General features: G+C 43.9%; 1 protein-coding gene across 2 annotated transcripts in view; it reads right to left on the reverse strand.

The window, feature by feature from the left end:
* The window catches only part of LOC135514702 (chemokine-like protein TAFA-5), a 159,274-nt gene that overhangs the window by 134,010 nt on the left and 635 nt on the right, over positions 1–24,629 (reverse strand). The window lies entirely within an intron of this gene.

The following is a 24,629-nucleotide window of genomic DNA, read 5'->3' on the forward strand; positions in this document are numbered from 1 at the left end:
TCTTTTCAGAAATCTTTTAATCTGAATTCATAGCAGATAGTGTTAGGAAAACGTGGTCACGTGGTCACATAAAAAACGTTTCTCCGTTACCAATGTTTGCATCTGCACAGTTCATCAACAAAATCATTTTTGGTGCATTTTTCTGTGGAAATTGTTAAAAGTTGTGCATACTGTTGTTACTTTGTTCGTTTAGTTGTTCGCATAGTTGTATCGCTTTTAAATGTATGGGGTTTGTTTGGCATACTTTTGAAATGAAAACCCCCCAGAGTAAAGCGTAATCCCGTTACCATGGAATTGCCCTAAAGCAATGCTCAAAGAAGTTGTTCTGATGATGTGAGGGCAAAGTCGGCAGCACATGGTGAGGGCGTAGTAGGCAGCGCATGGTGAGGGCGTAGTAGGCAGCGCATGGTGAGGGCGTAGTAGGCAGCGCATGGTGAGGGCGTAGTCGGTAGCGCATGGTGAGGGTGTAGTAGGCAGCGCATGGTGAGGGCGTAGTCGGCAGCACATGGTGAGAGTGTTGTCGGCAGGGCATGGTGAGGGCGAAGTCGGCAGCGCATGGTGAGGGCGCAGTCGGCAGCACATGGTGAGGGCGTAGTTGCCAGCACATGGTGAGGGCGTAGTCGCCAGCACATGGTGAGGGCATAATCGGCAGCACACGGTGAGGGCGTAGTCGGCAGAACATGGTGAGGGCGTAGTCAGCAGCACATGGTGAGGGCGTAGTCGCCAGCACATGGTGAGGGCGTAATCGGCAGCACATGGTGAGGGCGTAGTCGGCAGAACATGGTGAGGGCGAAGTCGGCAGCGCATGGTGAGGGCGCAGTCAGCAGCACATGGTGAGGGCGTAGTTGCCAGCACATGGTGAGGGTGTAGTCGCCAGCACATGGTGAGGACATAATCGGCAGCACATGGTGAGGGCGTAGTCGGCAGAACATGGTGAGGGCGTAGTCGGCAGCACATGGTGAGGGCGTAGTCGCCAGCACATGGTGAGGGCGTAATCGGCAGCACATGGTGAGGGCGTAGTCGGCAGAACATGGTGAGGGCGAAGTTGGCAGCGCATGGTGAGGGCGAAGTCGGCAGCGCATGGTGAGGGCGCAGTCGGCAGCACATGGTGAGGGTGTAGTCGCCAGCACATGGTGAGGGCGTAGTCGGCAGCACATGGTGAGGGCGTAGTCGCCAGCACATGGTGAGGGTGTAATCGGCAGCACATGGTGAGGGCATAGTCGGCAGAACATGGTGAGGGCGTAGTCGGCAGAACATGGTGAGGGCGTAGTCGGCAGAACATGGTGAGGGCGTAGTCTGCAGCACATGGCGAGGACGTAGTTGGCAGCACATGGCGAGGACGTAGTTGGCAGCACATGGCATAAAATAAATAGGGATGTCTCGCTGGATCTTCAAACTGTAAACCATCAAACTGAACTCCGTTACTGGCTGTCATTTGTCTGGGGGGCAAAACTCAGAAAAATCTAAGGATGGCATCCTATTCCCTATTTGCTGTGTCCAAAATAGAATGCATTCCAAATGGTGTCTTATTCCCGATAGTGCCCTACTTTTGGCCAAACTAGGATGCCATTATATCCATTAATGTGATTTTTCGACCCACTCTGCTTAATGCTGTGATGTGGTTCGGAACCAGGCCAATGTAGAAAGAGAGAAAGAGAGACGGAGACCGAGAGAGAGAAGGAAATAGAGAGAGCCTGGATTACATGCAACAAATAACAACAAAGCCCTGGGGTGCTGCCATCATGAAACAACCATCAGCTCTCTATGATCAGTCATGTGTTTGCATCTAAAGCAGGACCCCAAATTGGTTGCATGGTTGCAGGGTAATGCTTATGTTTTACAGAGGCACCATCCACCATCTTATTTGCATATTCAGCTCAGCCGGTTTTCTGCCCACCAATACACAATCTACCATCTATTCCAGTCTGCTGTATGTATATTTATCGTTTTATTTTATTTATGTGCTATAACCGTTAAAGAGAAAGGTGTAAAGTAAGACATACTGATGGGGAATTTCCTGTTTGGAAAAGGACATTTGTATGCAGGTTTGGACCCCTATTATAAACATACATACTTGCAAGAGCGCACACAGTCGCACACAGTGCACACACACACACACACACACACACACACACACACACACACACACACACACACACACACACACACACACACACACACACACACACACACACACACACACACACACACACACACACACACACACACACACACACAGAACACACAGACACAGAACACACAGACATACAGAACACATCTCCTCTTGGGTCGATGGGTTCCTTGGCTGGCAGAGCTCTCTGCAGTGAGGGGAGAGGCAAGTGGGAGGGGAGGCGGACACCGCTCCATCTGTGCAGGGAACAGGGGGGCCTGGCAGGCTCCCTCTGCAGAGAAGATCAGCCACCCCCTCTCTCAGCTCAGCCATCATTTCCCTCTCTGCTTTCATGTGACTGGGACTGGAGGAGCAGAAGGGGAGTGTGACCAGACAGCCAGTCCAGTCTCCTCTCTCTCCCTGTTTGGCTGTTTGGTATAATGGCTAGACAATGCACAACCCCCCATAGAGATGACATATATTCAGTTCTATGGCACCAGACCATGTTGATGGCACAACCCCCATGGTGAACACATATTTATTTCTATGGCACCACTACCCATGCAAATATTCCATATGAATTTAATCTCGATGGCAGAGGCACCACTAGGGTTGTAGTGGAGGGTAAACTGTGCTTACACACCTATCACGCTACATTAGCGTTGTTAGCATTAGTGCTTATGTAAGTGGCCAACGCTTAGGTTGAAATAGAATGGACGTGTTCTCTTCTTCAGAGTGGTTGAAAACTGACCATATCCTCCAGCAATCAGACGGCAGGGAGAGAGAGAGAGCGAGAGGGTCTACTATCTCTGTATGCAGTCCTCAAGGACCCTCGGGGGATGCCAACCCACATGTAACTACGGCGTTTAAATGAGCTGACAAGAAACTTAACAAATAAACCCCAGGCTCTATCAAGAGCTCAGCATGTTTCAAAGAAAACAAATACTCGAACCCAGGTCTGCCGGTCGACAGTGGGTGAGGCAACGAAGAGACAGGCAGCCTGCGGCTGTGGTCCAGAGGGGAAGGTAATCGATGGCAGTGCGACGCGGCAATATCAGTCCTGCTGCGGCTGCCGAGCACAGAGAATTGATGAGACAGATCACAATCAAGGGGCAGGGGAGTGACTTTGATGAAGTCCCCATGACAGCTGTGGACAGAGAAGGGAGAATATATTTGATAGGTACTCCTCTTCTGTCTGGTAGTTATATGGCCCTTTAGTCTCTCTGCCTCTTTGTGTCTGTGCATCTCTCTCTCTCTCTCACTCTCTTCTCACTGGAGTCATCAATCACAGTGAGCAAATGTTTTACTTGTTTATGTGTGTGTAATGTAGGCATCACTGAGCCCACCCTCGCAGTTGGTATGTAACTGCGGTGGAGCTCGTATACCAACCCATCGATGCAACACTACACTGGCCATATACATTGGCCACATCATGTGGTGTCTCTGAGTCACTCATCCTCTCCTCTTTGGCCCTCATCCCATGGCCTGGTGGGATGGTATCTGGCCTGCTTTTTTTATCAACACACAGCCAGGTGCGTGGTGGGTTGGTTCCTGTCTGGCCTTTATCAGTGCTGGGACAGCAACGTCCTGGTTGTGTAGATCAGAGGTGTCGGAGCGGAGGGAATGGAGGTGGAGGAGGGGTCTGCCGCAGTGGACCGATGGGCCTGCCACATCAAAAAGCCTGCGGGGCCACACCACCATCCACATACACACGTGAGCGCGCTCACATACACATACACCCACACACACATTCTCACTCACACAGACGCTCACACACACGTGCTCACACACACACATAGGAAGTCGTGTCACTGTGAGAAAAGCTCATGACGAGGGTGTTAAGGTCTATCCGTGGGATTTCAGAGGGCCACTGGGCTGTCTCCTCCTCAAAGCCTTCCCACTGTTTGCCCCTAAGACAGAGATGCTTTGGAGAATGCTGTGGAAGGATAGTGGGGGATTTAGCTGCACAGCAAGCATTGTGCTGGAGTAGAGCAGCTAAAGAGTTTGAGAGGGAAGAGGTGAATCTCTGTTGAAATGGGATGATTGTAGCCTGTGATGCTTGACTTATCCAACATCATTGATTTGTGTTTGAGTAGTGCTAATCTTGGCTTTTTGTATTTTTTTGGGTGCTTTTTGTCAGAAGAGTAAGTTTGACAAGGACTTGTAGATATAAAGCTGTCTACGGCTGTCTTACTTCACAATGCAACAGGCATTTTGTCAAATTTCTGATCGATTCAAATTGAAGCGCAGACAGTTTGACATTTGTGACATTTTGGTAAAACTTAGTTGAGTGTTTGTCCTTGATAATCAAAATGCATTGTGATTTCTTGACTTTCATAGTTACGTTTCTCAAACAACATTGTTCTTCAAGTTTGTAATGTCCAGCACATTTTTTCAGATCAATGTGCATGGGTGATTTAGTATATATTTTGTAAATAGATTGAAACATTCAAAATGAGAGCACTATAAGAGTGATTTTATAACCATTAAAATATTTTTAATGACGAAGTTAACAACATACTAGATGTTCTACTGTATTCTGATCATCGTCAGGATGCCCTAATGGAATAGAGTTAATTGAACACTCAGTGATACGTAACAGCGATTTAACAAAGTACTAAGATCTGATATCAAACTAAAATAAGTCAATGATATACTCTGAAATAGTATATTTCTAGAGTGGTCATACAATTGTCCCACAGACAGAGCAATAATCATTTTCTAAAATACATTCTCCACTCTCTGAAGAAAATGCAGAGAATAGAGAGTGAGAGAGAGAGAGAAAACACAAATAAAGAAAATATCCCTTTTGGAAGATGGGGCTTAAAACAAATGTTACTGCCATGTGTCAAATGGGAATATTTTTTACTAAATCCAGCCCTGAATTCATACCTGTCTCCTATCATTGTTATGCAAAGCACACAAGGACATTCTCTCCAGACAATACCATAAAATGCGCGTTAATGAAAAGGAAGATAATAATTGGAGTCATAGATATATTTTGTATCTATTCAAATCACATTCAGGATCTGTCTTTTGGCCAGCAGGTGATTTCTGTGACAGCAATTTAAAGCCGTGGGTATTTAAATTGTATGACTAGACACATTAGTATTGGAATTCTTTGGTGCCAGAAGTCTCAGAATATACTGCTTTTAATAAATATCTGTGGTTTGTATGGTGCCATGTAACACATTGAGAATGAGAGAGAGAGAGAGAGAGAGAGAGAGAGAGAGAGAGAGAGAGAGAGAGAGAGAGAGAGAGAGAGAGAGAGAAGGGAGGGGGGTATAGGATTACAAGATGGCATGCACAGCCAAAATAAAGGAAACATACCACGCTACTTCCCAGTGGTCATAACAGCTTCACTAATGGAATCCTGTATACTGGGCGTAATACCTTGGACTGCGTCTGTGTCTCTAGACAAGCTGGCCCTTGTCCAGTGCAACAAACTGTTCTGTTTTCACTGTTCACTCTCCATGAGACTTATTGGCTTTGTAAACATAGTTCTATTAAAAAACATTGTTTGAGTGTACATATGAATGGGCTGAACTGCCTTTAGGGCCTCCACATCTACTGTAGGCTTCCAGAAGCCACTTGTGTATTTCTTGTTACTGTAGAGTAACGTGAAAAGCATATAATTATGGGATCTGTGTTACTTCACCTTCTCCAGTGCAGGTACACTCTTAAAAAATGGGTTCCAAAGAGGGTTATTTGGCTGTCCCCATAGGAGAACCCTTTTTGGTTCCAGGTAGAACCCTTTCTGATTCCAGGCAGAACCATTTCCGGTTCCTTGTAGAACCCTCTGTGGAAAGGGTTCCTCATGGAACCTAAAATAGTTCTAACTGGAACCAAAAGGGTTTTTACCTGGAAGCATAAGGGGCTCTTCAAAGGTCTCAATGGGGACAGCTGAAGAACTCTTTTAGGTTCCAAATAGCACCTTTTTTTTCATAGAGCGTAGGGTCTGCTAGGCTACTGTAAAGTACAGTAGTGGGAGTATGGACAAGCTACGTTTCTGGGGATATTTGATGTATTTTGCCTTGTGAGGAACAGAACAGTCAGAATGGATGCAAAGAAAGCTTACACACACACACAACACATCCACCCACCAACGCCCACACCCACCAAAGCCAACGTCACACTGGTATAAATGATTCGGGAGAGAGGCGCAGGAATGCGTAATAGTTTTTTTTATTGAGCACAAATTACGGCGCGCCGTATAAAGGCACGGGGACGAAGAGCAAACAAACACTATACAAAACACAGGGTCGAAACCCAAACAAAAGAGCGAGGAGTACCTCGAATAAATAACACAAGCGCACAATGATTAACACACGGGACGAGACCCGTAATCATCTGCGCAATCCAAAATGGCACGAAAGCCAATACACACGGCACAGGTACTCACACGCACCAACGGACATTGTGACAATAATCGACAGGAAAATGGTAAACCAATTATAAACCAAAAATGGTAAACCAATTATACAATTACTAACCACTGGGAATACGGGCCAGGTGTGTGTAATGAAAGTTCCGGAGGGATCCGTAACACACACACAACACTCAAACTAGAAGTTCAACAATCAAACTAGAAGTTAGTTAAAGGATAGTTAAAAAAATGTGGTGCATATTTATGTTAAAAACTTATCGTTCTATTTATAACATCAATTCAGACAATTTATCACAATATGTAAAAAAAAAAATAGCACAACTGCCAAGCTCTACTCAGTCGGTGGCCATCTTGATTATGTAACAGATTAGAAAGCATTCTGTGAATTAGTTCACCCCACTATTCACGGATACAAGACTCCTGCTTGGCAGTTGGCACGCCTCTAGGTTTCTGCTGCTTTCAATTGATTAAAGCGTGTTGCACTGTGATGAGAGAGCTTGGAGGATGGCACATTACAATACAATGTAACACAATAACACTCAATAGAAAAGTACACAGCACCACAAGGCTGCAACAATATTTATACAGGGAGAAATAGAATCAGTAGCTAACACACACACACACCAACAACAACAACAAATCCCTAGCAGATTGGAAACCAAATAGCACTTTCCTCAACCCTCTATATCTATGTTTGCTGACATCTTGTACCACAGAAGGCTTGCTGTATTTATTTATTACAGAAAGAAATAGGCAACTTTAACTTGCTTCGTCTTGCTTGAGTCTGTGTATTTTCAGTTATAGCAGCAGCAGAAGGAGACATCGACATTTTGAACTTGTCCCTAGTTCCCATTTTGTGAGAAACAAGGCTGTTCAATGGAAGCTAGGGAGGGAGGCCGGAATGGTCAAACGGGTGTGAGCATTTGATTCCGGGCTGAATTATCCTGGGGTGAGCTGCTTACTGTGGAAAATGTACGGGCTATTTAAACGCGGAAATGCTCAAAAGCTGCTTCTCACAAACGAGACCTAAATGCTGCATGATTCTAGAGAGATAGATTAAGCTTTTACAAATCAAATCGAATGTTATTGGTCACATACAAGTGTTTAGCAGATGCCGTAGCGAGCGTAGCGAAACGCTTGTGCATTCAGGAACAGTGGTGGCCATCTTGACGCATGTGGGGACAGCAGACTGGGATGGGGAGAGATTGAGTATGCCAGTAAACACATCAGCCAGCTGGTCTGCGCATGTTCTGAGGGCGTGGCTACGGATGCCGTAAGGGACGGCGGGATTGCGAGGGTTAACACGTTTAAATGTTTTTACTCACGTCGGCCACGGAGAAGGAGAGCCCACAGTCCTTGGTAGCGGGCCGCGTCGGTAGAACTGGGTTGTCCTCAAAGTGGGTGAAGAACGTGTTAAGCTTCTCCGGAAGCAAGACGTCGGTGTCCGTGACGTGGATGGTATATCTTTTGTAGTCCGTGATTGTCTGTAAGACCCTGACACATGCTTCTTGTGTCTGAGCCGTTGAATTGCGACTCCACTTTGTCTCTATACTGACGTTTTGCCTGTTCGAATGCCTTGCGGAGGGAATTACTACTCTGTTTGTATTCTGCCATGTACCCAGTCACTTTGCCATGTTTAAATGTGGTGTTTCGCACTTTCAGTTTTGTGCGAATGCTGCCATCTATCCTCAGTTTCTGGTTTGGGTAGGTTTTAATAGTCACAGTGGATACAACATCTCCTATACACTTCCTGATAAACTCAGTTACACAGTTACTCAGTTTCAGTGAATTTGTCAATATTATTCTCGGAAGCTACCCGGAACATATCCCATATCCCATATCCCAGTGATCAAAACAATCTTGAAGCGTGGATTCCGATTGATTACGGCCAAGTACTTGGCCGTAATCAAAGTCAATTATCAAAGTCAATTATCTTGGGAGATAATAGGTTGGCATTTGATTATGAGGTATTCTAGGTCGGGTGAACAAAATTCCACCATGAGTTGTTAATCATGAAACATACTTCTCCCCCCTCTTCTTCCCAGAGAGATGTTTATTGTTGACGGCGCGACGAACTGAGAATCCAGATGGCCGGACAGACTCCGACAGTATATCCCGAGAGAGCCATGTTTCCGTCAACCAGAGAATGTTACAATCCCTGATGTCTCTCTGGAAAGAAACCCTTGCCCTGATCTCGTCCACTTTGTTTTCCAGGGACTGAACATTAGCGAGTAATATACTCGGAAGCGGTGGGTGATGTGCGCGCCTCCTAAGTCAGACTAGAAGACCACTCCAAGTACCCCTTTTCCATCTACGTTGTTTTGGGTCGGCCTCTGGAATCAGTTCAAATGCCCTGGGTGGTGAGAACATAGTATCCACTTCGGCATAGTCATATTCCTGGTCGTAATGCTGGTATTGCTGGTGAGTTACCGCCGGTCTGATATCCAATAGTTCTTCCCGGCTGTATGTAATAACACATACAATTTTCTGGACTAACAATGTAAGAAATAATACAGAAACAACGAAATACTGCAAAATTTCCTAAGAACTAGAAGCGAGGCAGCCTTCTCTGTCGACGCCATCTTGAAGAGAGGTGGGGAGTGGTGCATTGTTGAGTATGTGTGTGCTGTGTTGTCGGTTTAAAGGGACCCCAAGGCATGTGTTCAATAGTAGAAACAGTCGAACAGTAGAAAGGGTTGGCACTAGCATGGCCATGTTGTTGGAGTGTCCTTACAAACTGTGATCACAGCCTTTCTCTCTCTATATAGTCACTCCCTCCTTTTGACTCCTCATTTAGCCGGTAAACACTGCAGTTTTACTCTGCAACAACATGCCACAAGCACCTAGATGTACAGTATTGGAGAATGTCCTTACAAACAGGGGTCACAGCCTTGTTACATCTCCCTATAAAGTCTTTATGACTCTCCAGTTAGCCAGAAAACACTGCAATTGTACTCTGCAATACAGTGTCCCGGGCTAGGTTTAGCCATTTGGGTGAGCAATTAGCGAAGTAACGAGCGTCAGTACTCTTTTTCATTCAGCCATTCTGTAGCACAGTCTGCAAAACAAGAAGATTAGTCAACCAATCAGAGTAAAATGAAGTGTGCTGTCCCTTGGCAGTACGGCGCATGGCGCACGCTCCCAGAATGAGCCACTTAGGACTGAAATAGGACCCTTTGAAAACCCAGCACAAAGCAAAAACATTTTTTTACGACAAATACTCATGAAGAGGAAATTCAAAAAACCCAGCAGCTCAGCGTTTTGTCCCTTTAAAAAAAAAAAGTCCCGGTTTGGTTAAGTGGTGTGTGTGTGTGCGTGTGCGTGTGTGTGTGTTTGTGTGTGTGTGTGTGCGTGTGCGTGTGCGTTTGTGTGTGTGTGTGTGTGTGTGTGTGTGTGTCTGTGTCTGTGTGCGTGTGTGTGTGTGTGTCTGTGTCTGTGTGTCTGTGTGTGTGTGCGCGTGCACTGGTGCATGAGCGTTTGTATTCTCGCCAGGACCTTGCATTTAATTACGACGGGCCTCCTCCACTTTCTGCAAGTGCGCATAATCATTCCATCCACTGTGATATCATCTGCTTTAATGTGCTATTTTACCATACAGTTAAACCTGGCCAATAAATCTAACAGAGATCTCCTTTAAATAGATGCTGGTTTGCTGGACCAGTAGTGGCTGGACCAACCAAACCTCCAAGCTGAGACAATAGGGATGGAGGCTCCCTCCCTCAGGAACACATCTTAACACCTTAGTGCCCCAGATAGCAATGATGATGATGATGAGGAGAGTGTAGGTGAGTGCGTCTGTGAATGCTTGTGTGCATCTATGAGTCTCTCCTCTCTGTCTATGAGTCTCTCCTCTCTGCCACACCATGTGTGGCCCTGTCTATTTTCTCTCCCTACGCCCCATATCAGAGGTCAAGGTGTGGCTTTTGAAATGGAGACGACGGAATCCACTCAATATCCAATATCAGAGCGTCAAGGTCGCAATGCAACGTTAAACCTTTTTTCATTTGTGACATTTGCAGTGGACTCAATTATCTCAGTCTATTCCATGGAGCACGCTGGAGAGATCCTATGTGACCTCATTATGGAAATGACAAAGACTATGTCCCAAATGGCACCGTGTACCCTGTATAGTACAGTACACTACTTTCGAACCATAGGGCTCAGGTCAAAAATAGTGCACTATATGGTATACATTGAAATGGGTCCCATTTGGAACGCAGAGACAGCACCCAAAGACATGATACAGTGAGTTATGAAATCCAGAGATTATACACAAAACCAGTCAAAAGTTTGGACACACCTGCTCATTCAAGGGTTTTTCTTTATTTTTACAATTTTCTACATTGTAGAATAATAGTGACATCACAACTATGAAATAACACATATGGAATCATGAAGTAACCAAAAAGATTTCAAACAAATCATAATATATGTTATTTTTGAGATTCTTCAAAGTCGCCACCCTTTGCCTTGATGACAGCTTTGCACACTCTTGGCATTCCCTCAACCAGCGTCATGAGGTAGTCACCTGGAATGCATTTCAATTAACAGGTGTGCCTTGTTAATTTGTGGAATTTCTTTCCATCTTAATGCGCTTGAGCCAATCAGATGTGTTGCGACAAGTAGGGGTGGCATACAGACGATAGCTCTATTGGTAAAACACCAAGCCCATATTATGGCAAAAACAGCTCAAATAAGGAAAGAGAAACGACAGTCCATCATTACTTTAAGACATGAAGGTCAGTCAAGCCGAAAAATTTCAAGAACTTTGAAAGTTTCTTCAAGTGCAGTTGCAAAAACCATCAAGCGCTATGATGAAACTGGCTCTCATGAGGTCCGCCACAGGAAAGGAAAACCCAGAGTGCAGAGGATAAGTTCATTAGAGTTACCAGCCTCAAAAATTGCAGCCCAAATAAATGCTTCACAGAGTTCAAGTAACAGACACATCTCAACAACTGTTCATAGGAGACTGCGTGAATCAGGCCTTCATGGTCGACTTGCTTGGGCCAAGAAACACGAGCAATGAACATTAGGCAGGTGGAAATCTCTCCTTTGGTCTGATGAGTCAAAATTTGAGATTTTTGGTTATTTTTGGTCCTTGGTGATTTATTTATAATTCAAGGCACACTTAACCAGCATGGCTACCACAGGATTCTGCAGCGATATGCCATCCGATCTGGTTTGCGCTTAGTTGGACTATCATTTGTTTTTCAAGAGGGCAATGACCCAACACACCTCCAGGCTGTGTAAGGGGTATTTGACCAAGAAGGAGAGTGATGGGGTGCTGCATCAGATGATCTGGCCTCCACAATCACCCGACCTCAACCCATTTGAGATGGTTCGGGATGAGTTGGACCGCAGAGTGAAGGAAAAGCAGGCAACAAGTGCTCAGCATATGTGGGAACTCCTTCAGACTATTGTAAAATAATTCCAGGTGAAGCTGGTTGAGAGAATGCCAAGAGTGTGCAAAGCTGTTATCATGGAAAAGGGTGTCTACTTTGGAGAATCTAAACTATTAAATATATTTTCATTTATTTAACACTTTTTTGGTTACTACATGTGTTATTTCATAGTGTTTATGTCTTCACTATTATTCTACAATGTAGAAAATAGTAAAAATAAAGAAAAACCCTGGAATGAGTAGGTGTGTCCAAACTTTTGACTTGTACTGTATATTTTCCTGTTTTCTTTATCTCTCCAATACAGTACAGAAGGCAGCTAGGACTCTAGAGTTATTAGTTGCTTTCCCTCCCTCTCCCCTCTCTCTCCCTCTCTCTCCCTCTCTCTCCCCTCTCTCTCCCTCCCTCTCCCTCCCTCTCCCTCTCTCTCCCTCTCTCTCCCTCCCTCTCCCTCTCTCTCCCTCTCTCTCCCTCTCTCCCTAATTGCCCCCTGACCCCCTTTTGCAATCACACATACACACACACACACACACACACACACACACACATTCTTAAGATATTCCGTAACAGTGCAGAAGGACTTGCTAACTACCGTGTCGGCATTTGTCCTGTGTGTTAGGGAGGGTTCGCAGGGAATAACAGGCGAATTGTGATCTCTTCCTGAAACAACACCACAGACCACAACAGATGTCATAACCTTCAGCATTAATATGAATGATTACAAGGTCACACATACTTGGTCCCAAAAGGCACACTATTCCCTACATAGTGCACTACCTTTGATCTGGGGCCCATAGGGCTGTGGTCAAACGTAGTGCAATACTTAGGGAATAGTGTGCCATTTGGGAAGCATCCCCAAAATGAATATGTCATTCGTATGAATAATACATATGTTTCTTAGGGAGTTCTAGAAACTGGGGTTGTTCTGTTGTCTTTGATCGAGATGCAGTGACGTCCCTCGGAATGTCCTCCACGGGCTGAAAGGAAAGAATATGAAATGATGAAAGAATGTTATGGAATGATTATGCGTGTGATTAAATAAATTGGAGACGCGGAGGGATAAGAAAGTAATTATGAAATAAAGAGTTTCTCCACACTGGAAGGACAATTGCAAGGACCAATTGCTGTCTGTCTCTAGTTGCTGTCTGTCTCTCGACGTTGACAAATGAAGTAATTACATTTGTGTGAATCTGTGGGATTGGTTGTCACTGGATAGTGGAATGGTGTTAGCTAACACCCATTACTGAGATTCACTTGAGGGGGTAATAAATCTGGGAGACTATCATATTAAGGAATTTCACCATTATACATAATACCCCACAATCCTATTTTGGTTGATTAAAGGGATTAAATGTTTTTCTATGCTAAATATGATCAATATTATGTCATTTTCTGTATGGTAGGAGTAACTGCTTTTCCAACTATCCTTCTTCAGCACACACACACACACACACACACACACACACACACACACACACACACACACACACACACACACACACACACACACACACAGAAACACACACACACACACACACACACACACACACACACACACACACACACACACACACACACACAGAAACATACACACACAGAAACAGACACACACACAGACACACACAAACACACACAAGCAACGCTGACACTCTATAGCACATGTTAATATTTCATATTTACTTCTGACCAGGGCCCATAATGCTCTGGTCAAAAGCAGTGTCAAAAAGCAGTGTGCTGTATAGAGAATATGGTTCTATTTGGGACACAGTCATGATTACAGGATCTTTGTTGTTCCACTGTAATGGGCATTCCATATTCTAACCCTGAGGTTCTCCACTTACTGTAGATAACTTACATGCCATGAGAGTGTCACTGTTACAATTAAACACTTTATCATCATAGAGAGAGAGAGAGAGAGAGAGAGAGAGAGAGGGAGGGGGCAGAGGGAGAGAGTTATGAGAGAGGAGGGAGAGAGGGGGGGAGACAGAGAGAGAGGGAGTGAGAGAGAGAGGCACAGAAAGCGAGAGAGAGAGATTCCCCCCCATCCAGAAGCTGCCAGGCTTAACCAAGCCATGTTTGACATGTAGAAAAGTATCAGCTGGAATTACCCTGCTACAGCTGAATGGATACCTTCAGGCTTCATTTCCTGGTTCTCTCTTACAGAAAATGTCTTATAGGGGTGTCTTATCCCTTCCCTCTCTCTGTTTCTCTGTCTGTTTCACTCTCTCCTCTATCATTTCTCTTGTCTCTCTTCTCACTCTCCTCTATCATTCTCTTATCTCTCTTCTCTCTCTCCTCTATCATTTCTCTTATCTCTCTCTCTTCTCTCTCCTCTATCATTTCTCTTCTCTCTCTCCTCTATCATTTCTCTTCTCTCTCTCTTCTCTCTCTCCTCTATCATTTCTCTTATCTCACTCTTCTCTCTCGCTATCATTTCTCGTATCTCTCTTTTCTCTCTCTCCTCTATCATTTCTCGTATCACTCTCTTCTCTCTCTCCTCTATCATTTCTCGTATCTCTCTCTTCTCTCTCTCCTCTATCATTTCTCGTATCTCTCTCTTCTCTCTCTCCTCTATCATTTCTCATATCTCTCTTTTCTCTCTCTCCTCTATCATTTCTCGTATCACTCTCTTCTCTCTCTCCTCTATCATTTCTCGTATCTCTCTCTTCTCTCTCTCCTCTATCATTTCTCGTATCTCTCTCTTCTCTCTCTCCTCTATCATTTCTCATATCTCTCTCTTCTCTCTCTCCTCTATCATTTCTCATATCTCTCTCTTCTCTCTCTCCTCTATCATTTCTCTTCTCTCTCTTCTCTCTCTCCTCTATCATTTCTCTTCTCTCTCTTCTCTCTCTATCATTTCTCTTATCTCTCTCTTCTCTCTCTCCTCTATCATTTCTCTTCTCTCTCTTCTCTCTCTCCTCTATCATTTCTCTTCTCTCTCTTCTCTTTCTCCTCTATCATTTCTCGTATCTCTCTCTTCTCTCTCTCCTCTATCATTTCTCTTATCTCTCTCTTCTCTTTCTCCTCTATCATTTCTCTTCTATCATTTCTCTTATCTCTCTCTTCTCTCTCTCCTCTATCATTTCTCGTATCTCTTTCTTCTCTCTCTCCCCTTCTTCCTCGCTCTGTCTGTCTTTTTCTTTTCATTTCCTTTATTCCTCGTAATAACATCACATAACACTACATACAGTTGTCCAGAATGTGTGTGGAATGCCGTTTCTTACGATACTCAACTCTGCATTCTAAAACGACATTGTGTGTAAGATTTGAGATGCTGAGATTTGCATATCGATCACATGAATTGCTAAGTATAAAGAAATACCACGTAGTCCAATGATTCCAGTCCAGAAATGGCCTATGACCTGTGGGTCCATCAGTAATCGCTCCTGTAATACAATCCGTTGAGACAAGTATCCAGGTAATGCCATTTACGGCATAGTGCCAAGAGAAGCCAGACTGTCCCATTTTACACAGGCCTGAGAATGACCCATACATTTCAACACTTGCTCATATCCGACTGTGGGTAAAGTGCTGCTGTCCATCTACCATATGGATCTATGTAGATGTAAGACAGAAGATGGTATGTAGATGCCATTTACCATACAGTGCACTGGATTTGTAGCTCTTGTGTTTCAACTGCTAAAACGTGTCGCTGGGCCACAGCCTGTGATAATATCTTCAGATCAACGATGCTAACATTAGACAGTCATAACTTAACGAAAATGCACTTATTAAAACTTCCTAGTATATGTCTGTCATCGTGTTAAGCCTGTGTGGGGCTCCATGGCAGGACAGCAACTATTGATTAAATAGAGTTGACCTCAACACCATTAGGTGCCCCAGCAACATGCATCAACCAGGCACGGTTCCTTATTCTGCAGATGAACTACCTCTCAGGCACAGAGATGAATGGTCCTGTCTCGTCTAATGTAATATTTGTTTCTACTTCTTGAAGTCTCCACTCCGCTAGTCTCCGTCTCCATCTGACTTCTTCATTGTATTACCTCACACTTTATTCCCAAGACGGACTGGGAACTGTGGGTCGACGGACTGAGCATTTTCATCCATCTGCTTTTGTCTCATTGTCTAATGGGTTTTTTCTTTCTGTCTTTGCTGAAAGCTCTCTCTCTCTCTCTCTCTCTCTCTCTCTCGCTCTCTCGCTCTCTCTCTCTCTCTCTCTCTCTCTCTCTCTCGCTCTCTCTCTCTCTCTCGCTCTCTCGCTCTCTCTCTCTCTCGCTCTCTCTCTCTCGCTCTCTCGCTCTCTCGCTCTCTCTCTCTCTGTCTCTGTCTCTCTCTCTCTCTCTCTCGCTCTCTCTCTCGCTCTCTCTCTCTCTCGCTCTCTCTCTCTCTCTCTCTCTCTTCTCTCTCTCTCTCTCTCTCCACTTTGCTGGCATCTCCTCTCTGCTCCAGACGTTTGCTGTCGTTTGTCTGTGAGCTGTCTGTCTGTGTCAGGGTTAAGGCCCTCCAGGAATTCAAAATGCCATTGTGGCATTTTTTTTTCAAGCGATTGCTTTTTTCAATAATAAAGAGAAGTAGCTCTAACCATCCTCTGTGAATGTATTTACTCTCCCTCAGCGAATCAAACTGACTTTCTCTTGTTCTCTCTCCAAGTGTCCAGATAGGACTCCGGGTGTATTTGATCCTGTGTGTTTCAGTTCTTATAAGTCATTGTGTAACTAAATGATCACTCCTATATGCCTATCAATGATCAACTTTGTAAGATACACGAAAGGCCCTAAACTCATCCGTGTGAAATGTCAATACCCATGCATTGTGCATGCTGTAACAACTCATGATGTGAGCGACATGCAGCATTTAACCAGGAATCGAATCATCTCTATAATTGATGACAGACTCACTGATGCCAGAGCTAAACACAAACACATGTAGGCTAGTTTGTTCACTCATATCATGCTTAATAAACAACATGTGTAGGCCGACAGTGAAATGGTTACTTGTGACGCACGTGACCAATAAAATGTGCTTTGAATCGTTATCAATGACATTTATGAGAAAGTAAACAAACTAGCTGACATGTGTGTTGATATTACAGCCTGTTGTTTTTCTGCATAGGGTCTCAGTTACATCAGCTTTCACATTGAGAGACCGAGGCTTTCGAGAGACAACACGGTCTCAATTGAACATGTCAAAAATAGTGACATTGAACCATTGTGGTCATTCATAACCCAAGCTGATATGTTTAGTTAGGCGAGAACACAGCACCAGATACCGGCACTCTACCCTGTGAAACCAAGTCAATGTGAACCGCTTTCACAACTCTCACCGCTTTATAGGCCCCAAGGATCTGTTAACGTATCGTCTGGTCAACAAGCCTCTCTTGTGGTGACCCTACGCAGGCAGTAGGGGGATGTAAAGTTTTCAGAAGCTGCAGTTTCACTGCTGATCGAGGTTTTGAAAACAGAGCTACAAATATCCACAATATCCATCTCTTTAACTCATTTAACAGACAAGCTGGTAGTTTATAGTGTAACAGATCAGATTTTTCTCAAAAAACACAATGTAATTATCTGCATAATTTCCAATCCCCCATAAATATATATACATATTTCTTATTTTCTTAAATATCTTTTCATTCTTTATTATTTTCCCTTAACCCTACCACCCTCATGTACAGTATTTGGAGTAAACTAATGGACGACAACACTTAGGCTTCTACTTCCAGCTCATACAGACTGCATACATTTTGCAGACATGGTACATTTACCCTAGTTATCTTTTTAAATATTTTATTTTATCGTTCAGCAACCCTCAACCCCTCCCATTTGTTATGTTTGTTTGTGTTTGTCTGTCATGGTAATCTGTAAACATAAACAACCGTGGTGACAGAGATGGATTGTCATGCTGGTTTGTTGCATGAAGCTATTCTCCTGGGTGTTTCCAACATGAATTGTTGGAGCAGATGGAGCCAATGAACAAGATGGTGATATGTAAAAGATGGACACTGGGCTTGTAATTGAATAGCGTGTCTTTATTTGTCCTAGGTGTTACCAGGTATGAGGTATTGGAAGAGCAGATTGAAAAGGCAATAATCATTGATTTTTCCCATTACACAGAGAACAACATAGAATGTTGTGTTGTTTCTCTGAATGAATTTGGTTTATACTTTTATCCTGGACCAAAGAAACAGGATCATTACTTCTCTAGAAGACTGGATTTATACGCCATTCGAAACAATCAATATTCCGATATATTTGAGCTACGTCCAGCAATATCAAAGACATATCTGATCATGTTCGTGAACTTATTTCAGGATCATTAAAGGGGATAGTTTGTTGAAGATAATCGTTAAGGGATTTGATCAGACTTGGACTCCATCGGTGGTACTCTGGTAATGCAGGCAATGGAAACGGCACATTATTTGAGCCACATCCGCCAATATCACGAGGCTAATCAATATCAAAGACAAAATCATCAAAGTGGTCATCAGCTAACAGACGTGAACAGTATCAGCAGCAGATTACTATGTCATCGGTTACCACGCTGCTTATGCATTATATACTAACTAGGATTTCATCACTTAGCAATGTTTTATGAGTCACAAAATCCTCATCTTCTGCCAACATTTCTCTGGCCCATCTGTGATACATACATTAACATCACAGAGCTGGGGAACTTTCTCCAAGTCCTGTATGACACCCATGGTCACACCATTTGTTCAAGTAGCTCCATTTCCCACACAGAGATGCATTATGTTCTTTCTTTCTCCTTTCTGATGGTGAAAACGTCAACACGTCTTGATAGTTATAGATGTGCACGTGGACAGTGGCTCAATTTCTATACCCAGAAAAATGCCCTTCGTGCAATGCCAGAAATATAATAAGATGTTCAAATGCAGGCTTGTTTACCTACTAGTACTGCTTGGATTTTGAGGGCAGTTCCTTGTCATCTTGCTGCAGCGATTTCAAACACATTGATGTCTCAGGCAAGTTTCTCAGGCTAGGTATCAGGGACTTGGGTTATCAGATGATATCCTACTGGGTTTTCTCCATGAACACCCTGAGGGCTGAGTCTACAGTGCTGAGGCTACAGGAGGCTGGTCAAGTTCTGACCTTAGTTTATTTGTTTATGTCTTTGTGTTAGGTTGGTCAGGGCGTGAGTTGGGGTGGGTTGTCTATGTTCCTTTTTCTATGTTGTATTTTCTACGTGTTTGGCCTAGTATGGTTCTCAATCAGAGGCAGGTGTCGTTCGTTGTCTCTGATTGAGAATTATACTTAGGTAGCCTTTTCCCACCTGTGTTTTGTGGGTGATTCTTTTCTGTTTAGTGTGTTTTGCACCTGACAGAGCTGTTTCGTTTTTTTCACGTTGTTCTTTTGTATGTCAGTGTTCAGTAATAAAACTCCATGAACACGTACCACGCTGCGCATTACAAGGCTACAGAAGGCTGTGTTCCCCATGCACCGTTGGAAGGCCAGAACAATATTATCGATTCGGGTAGAGCAGACTAAGGACATGTAGATAAACAAACAGAACAGAGAGCATTAGAAGATGCTTCATCTAAGACAGTGGGATATTTGTGGGGGTGTGTGTGCTGGTGTTGGAGTGAGCCGGGTATGCAGAGTGCTGAGTGACGTGTATGCTGAGAATGTGGGTGTGAGTCAGTGGGTGTCTAAAGTGAATGGGGATGTGTGGTGGGCTGTAATGACTACTGAAGATGTGTGGGGCGGTAGTGACTCATAGTGGTGTGTTACAGGGGCTGGTGGTGCTGTCGGGCCTATCTCTGGGAGCAGGTGTTACATCAGGACCAGACATGATTCATCTGCTACTGCTGGATTTGACCCTGAGGGTGGGAGGTACAGCAGGGGAGAAGGGACAAACTGTACAAGCTTCCCTTCACCCACCTTCTCCCTCTCTGATCTCTCTCACGATCAGTGTAAGCACCCTGAGAAACAATATGCTCCTGAGATCCTACTTATAGACAGTCTCCCACACAACACATTGAAACAGCACACACACACACACACCAACGCACTTTTCCCATTCAGGTACATGCAGTGATAATAATCCAGCAGCATCAACATCCCAACCTAACCTCCCAGTACAGCTTGTTAATGGCCCAGCGTTTGTTCTACTTTGCACGTTCACAACCATCTGACTGATATTCATGCAGTAACCCCACAGAGGACCCCAGTCACACACGTTCCTATGGTTCTAACTAGCACTGGGCTAACGTTATTGGCGTTTAGACTTTTATCTCTATGGCCTCTTCGTTAGAAATTCAACGCCAACAAGCAGAGGCAATGAATGAGTAAAAATAATATCACTGGAACAAAAAACAAACGCATCTCGTGTCACATCCAGAGGAGGGAGCTACAGTGCACTTATAAAAACTGTCTCTACAACTAAATATATTTGTGTGCAAATCACTTAAAAACAATAAATATTAACAGTGACTAAGGACATATTTTAAACGGAATCAGGACATCCATGGGAATGAACTAACCCCAGTCTTTGACATGCTGTTGGTGAATTAAGCTGAAGTGTCATCTCTAGTGTGCAGCCTTGTGTGTGTCTCTCTCTCACACACACACACACACACAGACACAAGCACACACTCCCTCACTCTCTCCTCCCTCTCTCTCTCTCTCTCTCTCAGCTGCGTCTGTGCAGATCTCACAGTGAGATGGTAATTGTGAGAGACAGTTTCCATATGAGTCACAGTCATAATCATAGACCTTCCATTTATTTCCTCTCGGCCGCTTATGGTCACACTCGTGAGAAAATAGGTGTCACGCGGAGCATGCACTGGTGTGTGTGTGTGTGTGTGTGTGTGTGTGTGTGTGTTTATGGTCAATAATACACCAAATAAGATGACATTGCTCTTTAATATATGCTAATTACAACATAGACTAGATTCTCTTTAGCCCTATATACTGTTGGACACCTCGCATGGGATGTCCTAGATGGCTACAATGAAGAGCCTGGAAAATAATTGGCTAATTGTTTTAGGGGGTAATTGTTTCCAAAAATCCTGTTGCTGAAAGCATGTCTATAATCTGTAACTCCTTGTCTGTCCATCCGGAATGTACAATGTGTGGATATCTCCAAACTGGCACCTATAACTCTGCTGTGTTATAGGTCCCAGTTTGGATTTTTTCTGGGGGGGGGGGGGGTTTCTACACAGATAGGCACACATTATACAATCAGGATTATACAAGGAGTTACGGATTATAGATATGCCTTCAGTAACAGGATTTTCAGAAACAAGTACCGCCTTAAAACATTTTGCCAGTTATTTTCCAAGCTATATATGGCTAGATTGTCCTTATTGTCATGCTGCCATTTCCTGACAAACATTATCTGAAGTCTTATAATGCCTGGGGACTGGGCGATATGGCCAAAATATCATATCATTATATATATATATATATATATGTAACATTCTTTACAGTGTGACGGTATTTTATGTTTTTGAATAGTAAACGTTCTAAATATGCTTCATGAGTAGTTCATGACCCTAGGGTGGCCACACAAATTAGATGTGATTTCAATGTGGCTTTCTCCATTGTGATTGTTTTATTTTGTTCAATCCAATTCCGTCATTTCCTGCACTCATTTGTTAGCATTTGCACACTGTGCCACTTTGCATGATATGGGCAACATATCTAGGCCTAATGAAATGGTGAACTGTTGGAATCATCTATATGGACACCTTCCTAAGTTGCACCCCCTTTTGCCCTCAGAGCAGCCTCAATTCGCCAGGGCATGGACTCTACAAGGTGTCTAATGCATTCCACAGAGATGCTGGCACTTGTTGACTCCATGCTTCCCACAGTTGTGTCAAGCTGACTAGATGTCCTTTGGGTGGTGCACCATTCTTGATACACACAGGAAACTTGAGCGTGAAAACCCAGGCAACATTGCAGTTCTTGACAAACTCAAACCGGTGCACCAGGCACCTACTACCATACCCCGTTCAAAGGCACGTACATATTTTGCCTTACCCATTCACCCTCTGAATGGCACAGATACACAATCCATGTCTCAATTGTCTCCAGGCTTAAAGATCCTTCTTTAACCTGCCTCCTCACCTTCATCTACATTGATTGAAGTAGATTGAATAGGTTACATCAATAAGGGATCATAGCTTTCACCTGGATTCACCTGGTCAGTATATGTCATGGAAATAGCAGGTGTCCCTAATGGTTTGCATAATCAGTGGAGTGGGCAGCACTTTGAATATATTGTTATTTGACATGACCGTGAATGAAGAAGCCAGGGAGGAACTATTGTGAAAGAGTAGGAACCAAAGTGTTGGTCAGGGTTTCCCAGAGAACACTAATTAGATGTAAGATTACATGTTTTCTCTTATTTCATGTAGCTAGCGCAAGCTAACATATTAATGCTTTGCCTATTCCTCTTTGATTTAGAAGATACCATTGCACAAACAACATGGTGATCTTTGCCTACACCAGAACTGGTATCAGGCTGTATGAGCTAGCTATGTTTGCTTTGACTATTTGTACATTTAGCAAGCTAGCTAGCCAGCTTACTTACATTAGTGGCTAACACAATTTATTTTACCCACAACTTGCTAAGAAAATACAAAATAGCTGTTTGCAGACAGTAAGACACACTAACTAATTGTGTAAATATAGAACGCTTGTGGATTTATATTAAGAACCAAAGTGGAAATCAACTTGGTTGTTAACATCTTGTTGCATCTGACCATGCATACAGTGTGACGGCATGGCAAGTGCTCGTGACTCCGTGGTTGTTTGGTTGAGCAACAACCTGAGTGACGGGGCGGGGCTTGGTGTGGGATGCGCATGGGGAAGCGACATGCAGGAGGAAAGAGAGAGAGAGAGACGACACGAGTAGCAAACGGAGTCAACTAAACAAACGGACATAACACGTGCCAGAGTGGCGTATCACATTTAACAAACCAAACACTGAAATATCGTTATAGAAGGTAAAGTAAAAACCCATACCGGTCCGTGCATCACTACCGGTAAAATACAGTACACCGCCCAGCCGTAGTCCAAACCCTCTCATCCAGCTGATGTAATCACACACACGCTGTACTTTCATCTCATACCCAGCATAACAATTATGGATCAGCTCTGGCTATGTTTCTGCTCTGTGACTCACAGTAGAGAAGCATGCCATCTGTTGGTCAGCCAGTCCAGTCAGGTTCTGAGATTCATGTCAGAGACCACAAGTAGGTCAGGGCACTGCTTCAGAAGCCATTTTTTGGATAGGGGGAAGAGTGCAGGAGAAACAGGTGAAGGTAGACAGGAGAGTAGGGTAGAGGCAGCCTAGGACGAGAGAGACGGGACTGGACAGGAAACGGGAAAGGACAGACAAGAGGGACAAGCCAGGACAAGGAAAGGGACAGAGGAAGGAGTCAGACTAAGTAGAAAAGACAAGCCAGGAGGGAAGAAATGTACAAAAAAGGTAGGTCAGGACAAAAGGGAAGAGGCAGAGAGGAGAACGTGAGAAAGAAGAATTCATCAAGGAAAGGGACACAGGAAACAAGTGTAAAATCACGTTAGAGGCAAACAGCTGTTTAACAGTAGGGAGGATCAATATGGCTCTGTAGACGGCTGACCAGAGCAAACAGCCAACATTGCAGAAGAGAACCTCCCTGTACATTTTTTTTAAATCTTGTCAATACCAGAATATGTAGTTTCAGGCTTTTCTTTTACACCTGCTATGTCAGGTTTCCACCGAGGAAGAGTTGCTACACACACATTTACACACACAGACACACACTGATCTGGAACATCCAGAGAAACACTGGCCACTGATTAAACAGTCACAGTCTCTATGTGATCGAAACACACAGGACATTCATTCTCATGACAAAAGAGAAGAAAATGAAAAAACAGATTCAATTCCCCCTCGACTTTTGCTGCAGCCTATAATGAACCTAAGACTCTGGAAGAGGAGAGGAAATGAGTCCCGTGTAAGTAGCTCAGTTGGTAGAGCATGGCTTTTGCAATGCCAGGGTTGTTGGTCAATTCCCACGGGGGCCCAGTAGGAAAATGTTTGCACTCACTACTGTAACTCGCTCTGGATAAGAAGCTCTACTAAATTACAAGAATGTTCAATGAAATTCTAGCGAAGAGGAGGGATCTGTTGTTGTGGTAAATGTGGCCCCTAGACAACGGAATTATTGTTAGTCATTAGCTTAAGTGCTAATAAAATAGCTTAGCTTGTAATAAGCACCACTAATGCTTCCTTTCCCATACATATTCACACATAACCCATAGAGCCAGCTGGAGATCTCTTTCAAGTGAATAATACTGGCATGGCATGCTATCCTTTCGTGGTCAGAATACACATATGAGTTAGGGCCGGCCATGAATGTCTCTCTAAGATGACATTTTCTCTCAATGAGACTAACTTGGGTGGGCTAAATGAAGATCATAATGAAGAAAAAAATAAAGACGAAATGTAGATGTTTCATTCATGGCATTCTCTTCATTTAAATGTGATGATGAGGAAGCTTCCACCTAATGAGTCTATCACAGTCCAGTGCTATCCAACTGCAACCAGGTGAAATACGGCAATGATCTAATAGCACAAACAGTGGCTGACGCATGATTGTCCTTTCCACAGGCTGATGGCCCTGAAGTAAGCCGCCAACTTGACAATTCCACACATCCAACAGAGTGAGTGTGCTACTCTTATAAGTAAATTATTTGTTGCCTCTGTGCGTGTGTGTGTGTGTGTGTGTGTGTGTGTGTGTGTGTGTGTGTGTGTGTGTGTG

The sequence above is a fragment of the Oncorhynchus masou genome, chromosome 26, assembly GCF_036934945.1.
Source record: "Oncorhynchus masou masou isolate Uvic2021 chromosome 26, UVic_Omas_1.1, whole genome shotgun sequence".
Lineage (NCBI taxonomy): Eukaryota > Metazoa > Chordata > Actinopteri > Salmoniformes > Salmonidae > Oncorhynchus > Oncorhynchus masou.